We start from the raw sequence: 11,745 nt of genomic DNA, 5'->3' as shown, positions 1-11,745 counted from the left end.
ATGCTAACTAAATAACATGCACTAAATGTATAGGGCAAAGATCACATGGATTCAACTGGTAGAAAGAATAATATGACAACCCACGTGAAGCAATTATGTTTATGGCAGATTTAGTTTGCGGCAATCAACCACGTGTAGTAAAACAACTGGAAGGTACTTGTTTGTTTTGCATTAATTGGCTAAGCAAGCTGGGGTTTTTCTTTTTCGTGCTTCAGCTGTACTCTCTTTATTTACTAGGAAGGAATTCGCGTCTTGTCGCCAGCACAGCAGATGTGATAATTCCACTATTGAAATCGTATAAAATTGTAAGTATTTGTGTATTTGTATGATATTTTATTTTATAATTTGTTATATAAAAAATAAAATATATTTTTTATTTTTATTAACTTCATATATAATTTTTATTCAAATTTTGAAATGTATCATTTTTATTTTTTTTATTTTCATATTTTATTTTGAATTATTTAATTTAGATATAATTATTTTACCCCTTTTTTTATAAAATTTATCAAATTAAAAAAATAGAAATGAAGCATAAATTATTAATTGGTTTTTTTCATAAATTAATTTAAAAATAAATACAAAAAAATGAAAAATGAAAAAAGGGTAAATGAAAAAAAAGTAAAAATACTCAAAATGAATAAAAGAACTGATAAAAGGTATATATTAACGTTTTATATTGTGTTTAAAATATAAATATATTAAATCAAAGTAAAAAATATTTTATTAATATATTATATGTTTAAAATTAAATAAATAATAAAAAATATTTTTTATATACATATCAAACTTAGTCAAGATAAAATACCATAAATACATTTTCAACTCAATTTTTTTTTCTTTCAAAAACTTGAATCATAAAAAATCATTTCTTATCAAATTGAAATGAATTAAAATCGTTAGATATATATTATTTTGATATATCTATCAATTAGCATATCATGTTGTAAAATTTATTTAATTAAAAAAACAAAAAAATAAAAGATAAAAAACTTGAAATAGGGTGTCATATGGACACATTTATAGTTTGTTTTACAAAATTACTTTTATTAAAAAGATTAAAAAAAAAAAGAAAAAATTTAAAAGGAAAAAAAAGTTCATTGAAATATTATGTGAATATCCTAATTGAGTGGAATTCATTAGATATAAAATTATTTTATCATTTTTATCTATTTTTTTTCTTGTAAAATTTATCTAATTAAAATTTAAAAAAAAAAAATTGAAATGATACATGGGCACCTCTATTATTTTTCTTTCACAAAATTTATCAAAATAAAAAATAAAATATAAATAATTTTTTTTAAAAAAAGCAAAAAAATAAAATAAAAAGTATGTTGAAACCTCGAATGAAGGCTAAACAAAACTTAAAATGAATCAACTTTATATAACAAATTGATAGATAAATTATATCTTAATTATATAAAAATATAATATTTTTATTAAATTAAAATATTAAATAATAATTTTATCAATATAATATATATTTAAATATAAAATTAAATAAATAATTAAAAAATAATTTAATATATATAATCAAGGTAAAATAAAACACCTTCAACCCACTTTTGACTCGACCTTAATTTTGATAAAATTAAAAATCTCAACTCGATACAAAATAAAAAGAACGCACATTAAATTCAAATAAATTAAAATTCATTGAATACATGTTATTTTATTATTTATACATCCATTAACAATATTTCAAAAAATTAATTTATCAATTATATTTGTTATCCAATATCTAATTAAAAAAAATCAAAGAAAGCAAAAATTGAAATAGAGTGTTATGTGTACATACATGTGGTTTGTTTTAATTATCTAATTAGAAAAGATAAAAGAATTAAAGGAAAATTTTAAAAAATTGACAAAAAAAAAAAAAAAAGGCGAGTTACTACTCAACATCAACAATGATATAAAATTAAATAAATAATAAAATATATTATATATATGTTAAAAGAGACGAAAATCTTAAATTCATATCGTATCTAATTTGATTTTTTTAAAAACTTAATCCCAAATAAAAAAATACACACACCTATCGATTTGAAATGATTTAAAATTTATTAGATATAAGTTATTTTTCATCTTTACTTTTATTAACATTTTTTTAAAAATTTATATAATTTTTAAAAAATAGTAAAAAATACAAAGAAAATATTAAAAAATGGAAAATGGAAAGAAAATAAAAAAATATGGGATGACATGTATAAAGCAAAAATGCATACGATTTATATAGAGGATAGGATGTGGATTATTTACTCCCTAGTTTGAAACTTGTCGATCCCTTTTTTAAATGCACCATTTTTCTATAAGTGAGAAATATAGCTCAATCTGAATAAAACAAGTGCAATTCTTTGCTTTTGTCTCATATAGCTAGATATTCTTCTATAAGTGAGCAATATAGTTCAATCTGAATAAAACAAGTGCGATTCTTTGCTTTGTCTACATATAAAGTCTTACTTACAGAACAAACAGGAAGAACAATGCAGTGCGAATGCAGCAAGCACCCGCAGGAATATTGACAATGTGGCATGAAAAAGAAGAGGGACAGATATGAATGGAACTGAAACGAACAAAACAGCACCTATTGTCAAGGGACGGGGGCAGCAAGCTTCAACATAGTCCCAAAGAAGAGGGACAGATATGACTGCAACTGAAACGGACAAAACAGCACCCATTGTCAAGGAACAGGGGCAGCAAGCCTCAACGTAGTCCAAAATTTCCTTCTACTACATAAGATTGTCATCCGTGAATAAATTAAATATCAATTAGCGTGGTATATAAACCACTTGAAGCTAAAAGCTAACAAAAACATTACTCCAAATTTTAGTACCAGTGCAGTTTAGCGGGTGACTGGTGCTCAGATTGAGCAAAGCATTTTCCTTTTAAGTCACCCTTAAACATACAATTCCAACCTAGTAGAATTTGCAACATGATATGAAAAGAATACATGATGTTCAGAACACATAACATCCTAGTCTCATAATATATTCAAGATTTTAGACAAGCAAAAGCATTGCTGTAAATATTCTCCTTTGAAGAGATGCTTAATGCTTCTGAAATTTAAGAAATGCAATACAATGCTGAAATACATAAGTAGGGGTAGTTCCAATCCAACCTTTCAAATAAACTAACAGAATAAGGTAGAAGAATAATTTGCTAATCTAAATGGTGAGAAAGCAAAATATATAAAATGAATCCTTGACACACAGCAAGAGTTCTCTTCCAGTTGTTCGGCCTTCTATTATTTTTTGAGGTATGATGTTCCAAAATATTTACCAGCAAAATAGTCTACCCCAAGGAGTCAGTTCTTTATATCAACATGATAAAGCCAGCAACCAGCAATTCTACAAATTCAGTAAACCTCTAACCACACAAAGTCCCTTAAAAAGACCAATTTTCGTGCCGTTTTGAACTAAATATAAATAAGCAAGCATAAAAAACAAGGAGATGTAAAATGGGGGGAAAAGGTTCATCATGTCAAATAGTTCTGCGTTAACTGATTAAGGCTTGTGAAAGTGAGTCACAAATTAGTGAGATCCAAGTTCTATACCACAGTACTTCCAATTTTAACCAAGTTAATGTTATTAGATCTTGTTCAATGCATAGGATGATGGGTAGAATAAGATAATAATCATCTTATATTATATTTGGTTTGCATCTAAAGAAAGGAATAGAATTACAAGGAGGATTAATCATCCTCTTAGTATAGAATGAGTCAATCCTCCCAAAGTGGAGAAAATTATTTTAAATCTATAAGATTGAACTTACATTTTCTATTATACCCGTAAAAATTACATCAATAATTTAAATTGTATAAATTTTGAGGAAAGATAATTTTGACAAATAAATCAATTAATCTATCATAATCCTTGCACATATCAAACACAAGATAAGATGATATTATTTAATATAATCCTATTCATAATATCATCTTAGCTTATTCTATTATAATTTTGTGTACCAAACACATCCTAAGTTTATTCCCATAAATGACATAGATAGTACCTTTGGTAATGCTCCTCGATCCCAGTACCAAGAACACTCGACATATAAGCAACAAGCAATACTTGAGATGCTAAGCCCTGGTTACCCTGAAACAGCATAGGCAGGAGAATGCTCAATTGAAACTAAGGATATCAATTTTACTCAAACCCAACAGAAAATCAGACTTTTTACCGGAATGAGGATAGGGATAAAGATGGGGATAGGTATTACATTCTAAGAATGGAGATAAGGATGGTATGATTTTAAATTTTTTATCCAAGGATAGGGACTGATAATGTAACATCTATCTTATATCCGTATTTTACATATATATATATATTTAGTAAATAAATTTTTTATTAAATAATATAAATTATTATTTTAGATTAATTAAAATTAATATATTTTTATTTAAAAAATATTACTATATATTTATAAAAAAAATTACATAAATATGCAAGATAAAAATTAAAAAAACTAAAAAAATAAATTTGATTTTTATTTTTTAAAAAAAACTATTGGTATGGGAATTATCTATACTTATTAAATATCCGTGAGGATGGAGATGAAAATAGATTTAAAATACTCGTAGAGTATAATATAAAAATCTAGATACGAGAATGGAGAATGCTCTAACCGCCCCATATCCTACTCATTGACATCCCTAACCAAAACAGCAAAGTAAGAGAAATACCTCAAATTTCAATGAAGAGTACTTGATAGGAACCATCCAGGTAACATATGTCCAACATCTTGAACCAAGCCACTGGAAGGAAAGATAGGCAAACTGGAAGTTGAGTTCTAAAATTCAAACATCTTACACATTTCACAACCACCACAAGCAAAAAATGTAAAGACTAATTTCAAGAAAGGGAAACAAAGTACCTGCATGATAAATCTTAATTCCAGTAAAAATCTGCAAGTGACAGCCATGGAGGGATTACATGGCCAGATGGACAGAAAGGAAATCACATGAAAAAACCTCAGATAACATGACCTCATCGCAAAAACAATTTTATAGTACCTGAAGGTTATAGATTAGAATGCATCTCTCTGAAAGAAACATGGATAATCAATCCAGATAACTTGGATATCAACACAGCACTGCCCAAGCCATTCTCTTATAGGATAATAGGAAGAAGAGGCATTTTAAAAATATATCAGCAAAAATGAACTGCATCAAGGAACAAAAGAAGAAGTGCTGACATACAATGCTCTTGAGTGAAACTACACAGGTTGAATAAACCAACCCAGAAGGTAACTCGATAAGGAAAGAATCAAATTGCAGGCAAATAAGTTATTGAACATGGAAATAATGCATTTGGGGAACATTGTATAATGGATGTCCCACAAAATTATGCTTCAAACAGATATTCTCGAGGAAAAATCAATAAATTAATAATTAGTGTATAAATGGAATTCAATGATACACAGAACACAGATCGTGTAGGCATGGAATGCACCACAAATTATAAGTGTCTGGGATTTTGATCCCATGAAGCAATTACGAGACGATGGAATGACATATAACCACAAGTTATCCCCAATCCATCCAAAATGCTAATTCAGCAATCAGTCAATTATCCAAGTTCAATGCGACCACATGTGACAGACATTTTCTGCTTCCTTCCATGACTCACCTCCCAATCAGTAAGGTTTGTTCTGTTTGTTGTCTCTCTTAAGCTGAACCTTCAGTTTCTTACCACCTAATTGGCATCCGTTCATCATGTTTATTGCATTTTGAGCAGCTGCTGGAGAGTCGTAACTAACAAAACCTGCAAAGACAGATTCTTTAGAAAGAAAAATACTTAATACTCATATCAGATTGAGAGTTAAAGATAATGCACTTACCAAAACATTTACTAACCCCCATTGCTTTGTCAACAAAAACTTTTGCACTTAAGACCCTACCAAATCCTTGAAAAGCATTAGCCAACTCTAGATCACCAAATTCTTGAGGTATGTGATAAATAAATAGATTTGCACCAGGTGGACCTAGCTCACATCATAGACTAATTTAATAACATGCCACTACCAAGAATCTACTTTTAGAAAGACAACAAAAACCAAGACGACCGTAGATAGCAAACCTTCTTTCTGACATCCTGAACTTGTACCATTACTGGAAGATGATGGAGAATTACTGCTTGTATTTGCTGGTGGCACTGAACCAGGTGAACTAGTCAATGGACAGTGGCTCATGATTCCCCCTTGATATGCCATGGGGTACTGAAGACCTGGCACAGCGGGGTAAGCTGAGCCTACATAACTTGCAGGAGGCATAGCATAATTTCTTGGAGCAATATTGGGAGTGAGGTCAGGCATGATTCCTCACAATGCATTTCCTTGATTTACAGGAGGAAACATATTGTTGAATACAGGCTGATTCTGCATTGGTGGCAAGCGGTACTGCATAAGTCCATAACTTCCTAGAGCCTAAATAAATAATGAGATGATCCATCACATTTAGATAATAAATTGCTCAGTCAAAACATCATGACAAAAAAAAAAAAAACAAGACAATCCTACATAACTCAGTTAAAATACGAGGAAACAGAATCACTGTTGACTCCCAAAATATGTTTTTCCGATATTTTGAATTGCTCCAAACAAAAAAAAAAAAAAAAAGAAAAAACTACCTGATATCCATATCCATGGTATGGGAGAACATAACCCATTGGCAAGGCTCCAAACAATGATGGATGTTGTGAATCAGCATTTGGTATATTCGAAACCTGAGATTGGGTTTTCTGGACCCTTCTAGCTTGTCTTTCCTTTTCTGTATCTGCCCATTTGACAACAAGAGGGACACTTGAACCCTAAAACAGCAAACGATAAAGATCAGAATACAATACCCCACTTTTCTTCAAGAATAACTAACTCACTACCTGACATTATAAGCAAAGATGCTACTTAAGGTAGTGGCCACTGCATCTTTAACACATAGTCAGAAGCCAAGAGGTAAAGATCAGCCTTTGATTAAAGACTAATTATCTGGTAGAAGAACCAGCGGTAATCAAGACAACTAGACTAGAACTTCAATTGATTCTATGAATTTGGCAATCCACTAGGGTATAGAAGGAAATTTCAGATGTAAGCCCAAGTGTAGCTTGATCAATAAAAATGATTATGTGCTTCTACAGAGAGCCCATTTGCTTGACAACTTTGATACTAGTTGCAACATACAATTATTCACAAGAATGGGTTTGGTTTCGTGGCTTGCAATACATAATAGGGATATTAAGCCACAAATTTATCTTTTGATGCATGTGCAAATGATTTTCCAGGTTTACATTGGAATCTTAAGTGATTACTAAGCTAACATCATGAGTTAAGGAAAAATTAAATTTTGATTTAAACCTCCATTATGTGCTTTCCATTAATGGTCACCAGGGCATCAAGGGATTGTTCTTTTGTCTCATACTTCAAAAAGGCACAGCCTGCCATAAAGAAACCAATACAACTACAATTCAAATATTGAAATCAGCTTAAGACTGAGGTTTTTGCCATTATACAATTAGGCACTTAAAACGATTTTCTTCTTTAAAGAACAGAAAGAAAAGGAATCCAAGATTAAAAAGAAAAGTACCTTAATTGTTTGTTGAGAACCTCTTAGAATCTGTAGGTCCTTTATGGTTCCATATTTAGAGAACAAAGCAGAAACTTCAGCTTCCAAGACATTCTTTGGTAGCATGCCAACAAAGAGTTTGTGCTCTAGATCAAATGGACAGGAAAGGAAGACAAAAATTCATAATTTAGTCAAAGGTTTGATAAAAGAAGCATTACCAAATAATGAATGAGAATCAATCCTGACAACCACATAAGAAGCATAATTATAAGAAGTTAATTTACTGAAGTTATATATACCTAATCTTTCCAACTCGCCATCTGCATACTTCACTTGCAATGGACTAGATCCCTGAATCAGACAAAAACAGAAAGATGAGTTCTAATCAGGGAAGTAAGAAGACTCTCACCTATAATCTCTAAGTACAAATAAACGACAGTAGATATTTCTGATTGCAATAAAGTACTTCGGATTGAATTGTCCATAGATTTTCCATTAAAAGTTGAACGAAAACAATCGAGTTATTAATCACTCTAAATCCTAGATCAGGGATATGTCACATTGTGTAAACAAACATATCTTACACACCATAACAGAATGCATGATGATCAATCATGAAAAAAAGACATAAATATGGCATGCCACAAATGTAAGTCAACACCAGAGGAAGAAATTTGTGTGGTCATACTAGTAACCATCTTAGGATACATTGATGTCAAAATCAAATTTATCCAAGTTAATAAAATTCTATGTTAACACTGAGTCCCAGAAGGGACGGTGCCTAGTTTGTCATTAGATTCCTAGATATATGTTTACACACAATTATGTGGTTCTTCTGCTTTTGTTTAAAATGTATCAGATCTATCAGATCCGTGCTTATATAATTTTAATTGCAATATTACATGGAATTGCAAATTCTTATGAGGCTCGTTGGTTATACAACTTGGCTACAGCAGCTCAACTGTATTGAAAAAAGTAAACAAATATTGCATGTTGAATGAAGAAACAGGTGCTTCAACCATAAGGCATACAGCAGAACTCAGGGCATGAGTCTGAAGCTGCAGCATCACCTTGTTCTTTTGTTTTAAATCATATACTTTCACTCATTATGTTGACATTAATAACCAGAAAATTCATATTTGATCAGCCACCTCTTGTTTCCCAATTACAGTATAATTCTTATGATAAACTATGATTTTATTCACTCTGAGATTTTACCAGGTCAATCAAATATATAGCTATTGACTAACATAATGTTGTAACATGACAAATAGCAGGAAAGTAACTTGCCTTAAGTGACACCCTATAAGGAGAACTCAAACTCCTATTGTTTGCTTAATTATTTGAAATTCAGACAAAGTCATGGTTGCAATCATCAAATCACCCTGTTTCTTTTCCAAATCATGTTCTATAAAAAGTAATCTCCAGTATACAAAGCCTTAGCCTTCATATTTTACATACCAGTAAAATTTCTCAAAATGAGAAACAACCAGGTGTTTAAAAAAAAACCTAAGCTTACAGCATGCTGGAATTTGATGTTGCAATCTTCTCCTTTTCCATTGTCTCTAAAACTCAAGATACCAAGCTACTTCAAATGAGCTTGTATAAATAATTATCAAACTTACATAGTCTACAACGCATAATTTGCATGTACCTTAATCACAGGATGAAGCCGGTAAGAACTTCTACTGAGTTTGTTACAAATGCTAAGCAGACACAATACCGGATACATAAGAACTAACTCCATATGATGCAAGCAGTCAGTATCAAATACAGTAAATAGCAAGATTCATGCCACAACTACAATGTTCAAAACGCGGTAACAATTTTGAATGCTTCATAGTTCAGTAGTGAAATAGAGTGGGCAGATGCTGTCCTTAGGTGCTACATTGGTAGGTCAACTGTTGAAAGAAAGGGAAAGACTTAGATGAAGTTCTTTAGGTGAAGTTCGTGAAGTTCTCTACTAGAAACAATTTAATAAGAACTAAAATCAAAAATCAAAACCAATAGATTGAAAGATCTCATTACATAGATTAAGTGTGCAAAATTTAAAAAAATTTAAAAAAAATTTAATATATATTTTTAGATAAAGATTTTTAATAAAAATATTAACAGAATTTTTACCATTGAATAAATATTAATTAAATTTGAATTATAAATAATTTTTGTTATAATTTTTTTTTACATATTATTGACTTTCACAGTGAACACTATCAATCTAGGTTTAGATTTTTTATTAAAATTTTTATTAAATCATTTTAAAAAAAAAATTTCATAAACTTCACCTAAAAAACTTTTTGTAAGCTTTGTCCTCGAAGAAGCTACAGGCGTCAAGTTAATCACAATACGCTAAGATCACTACAAACAACTTTGGATAGAAGCAAGTAGATTTTCACAACAATAACTAACAATGTGGCCAATAATAGCTAAAAAGCAAGGCAAAACAAAGAAACAGAAATTAAAAAATCATACTAACCCCAAGTAAAGTCTTCTTATTATGATAGGCATTGACCGCCTTCTCTGCCTCTTGTCTGGACGGGCATATAACAAAGCAACACCCTTAACATGAAAACACGAGAAAATACCTCAAAATAGGGTTCCAAACACCATAAACCTCAGTAAAACACCCTAAATCTCACTCCAAACTAAACGAATCAAGCAAATCATCAAAAAACTAACAACCGCCAAAAGATAATGAGAAATGTGAGAGATTTGAAACTTTAAAAAGAATAATAAATTTAAAAAATAAACAAAAGAAAGTTGAACCTCTAGAGGCACGAGTAGTCTTGTCTTTGATTATGTTGACTTCGTCGACCAAAGCAAACTTTTTGAATATAGCGAGGAGTTGAGCCTCCGTCATGTGCTTCGGCACTTGACCAACGAACAGCTTGACGCTCACTTCGGTCGTCGCTTTATTCTCCTTTTTTCCTTCCGCCATTAATGCCTGCTCTTCGTCCTCTATTTTCTTTGCTTTTTTTTTTTTTCTTGGATATTCCCTCTCTAGCGGAAAGAGTGTTTGATTCTGGGGAGTAGTCGTTGGGTTGGAAAAATGGGGGGGTTTCTGGATGGCAAATTTGGATCTTTAACGGATTTATTGTAATTAAAATGGCTGCAAAGTGGGGCCTGTTTATTTACGATGCTGCCCTTACATCTGTTCAAGTTCTGGACTTTTAGGTACATGTATTTGTACAGTTGTGAGATGGAACGAGGATTGGCACTTTAAAGGTGGCCGATGTTGAATGACGTATTTACCCATTTCATTTTCTTTGTCTTATTCTGCAATTTTCACATTTTTTGTGATTCCCGTTGGCTACCTTGCCTTGGAAAAGGTCACCACACCTGAAAACAGGGGGGCGGGGGGGGGGGGGGGTTGGTGTGGGGGAGGTAATGGATCTGATAGGGTGGCTGGTTGATCAAGTGGGGTATGCTGAATTTATGAGTTTATGCTGACATTCAAAGTACACTTATTAATTTCGTATTAGTATCAGTTATATCGGTTTATATGTTTTAATTATATTAAAATATAATATATTTAAAAATAATTTTTTATTAAATTTGATATTAGATAATATCAATTATCTTCATTAATTTTGATTTATTATGATGAATTTTGATGAAATAATACGTTTTGATCAATATGTAAATGAAAAATATATTTTATAATTTTTAATTTATTTTTTGTTATTTTATTATTTTTAACTTAATAAAAATTAATTAATTAATAAAATAGTCCTTAAAAAGTTGAATTTCTTTATTTTTATTTTTATTTTTTTATATTTTATTTTTTCAAACCAAAGTTTTTAAATATTTTAATTTTTTTTCAAGAAAACAATTATACTTTTTTTTATAAAGTTTAACAATCATAAAAAATTGTGTAATTTTTTTTATCTTTTTATTTTTATCTTAATATTTATATGAAAAATACTTATTTCAATATTATATGATCGGATTAAATGTTTAAAAATATCATGAAAATTTTATAATATTATTTCTTATGCTTTTAAACTTATTTATTTGATTTTTGAATATATTGCATATTTATTTTGTAAATTATTAATAATATTATAATATACAAGTTCATATATATTTATAAATATATTTATATTAAATTAAAAATTTTGAAATAATATACCAAAACAATTGATACCAGTATATATCATATTTTAAAAAAATTTAAAACATTATTCAAT

General features: G+C 29.7%; 1 pseudogene across 1 annotated transcript; it reads right to left on the bottom strand.

Moving 5' to 3' along the window:
- Nucleotides 1–2,306: 2,306 nt before the first annotated feature.
- Nucleotides 2,307–10,613, bottom strand: LOC111283991 (RNA-binding protein BRN1-like; annotated as a pseudogene). Its single transcript, XR_016341010.1, has 13 exons — nt 10,322–10,613; nt 10,032–10,114; nt 7,855–7,906; nt 7,578–7,701; nt 7,348–7,432; nt 6,627–6,806; nt 6,078–6,423; nt 5,839–5,982; nt 5,628–5,762; nt 4,873–5,011; nt 4,682–4,753; nt 4,009–4,094; nt 2,307–2,729 (listed from the first exon to the last, which is right to left on the bottom strand). The product of XR_016341010.1 is annotated as an RNA-binding protein BRN1-like (transcript).
- Nucleotides 10,614–11,745: the final 1,132 nt, after the last annotated feature.

This window comes from Durio zibethinus, chromosome 3 (genome assembly GCF_047325235.1).
Source record: "Durio zibethinus cultivar Kanyao isolate XHJ-2024 chromosome 3, ASM4732523v1, whole genome shotgun sequence".
Lineage (NCBI taxonomy): Eukaryota > Viridiplantae > Streptophyta > Magnoliopsida > Malvales > Malvaceae > Durio > Durio zibethinus.
This window is presented reverse-complemented; position numbering and strand designations above follow the sequence as displayed.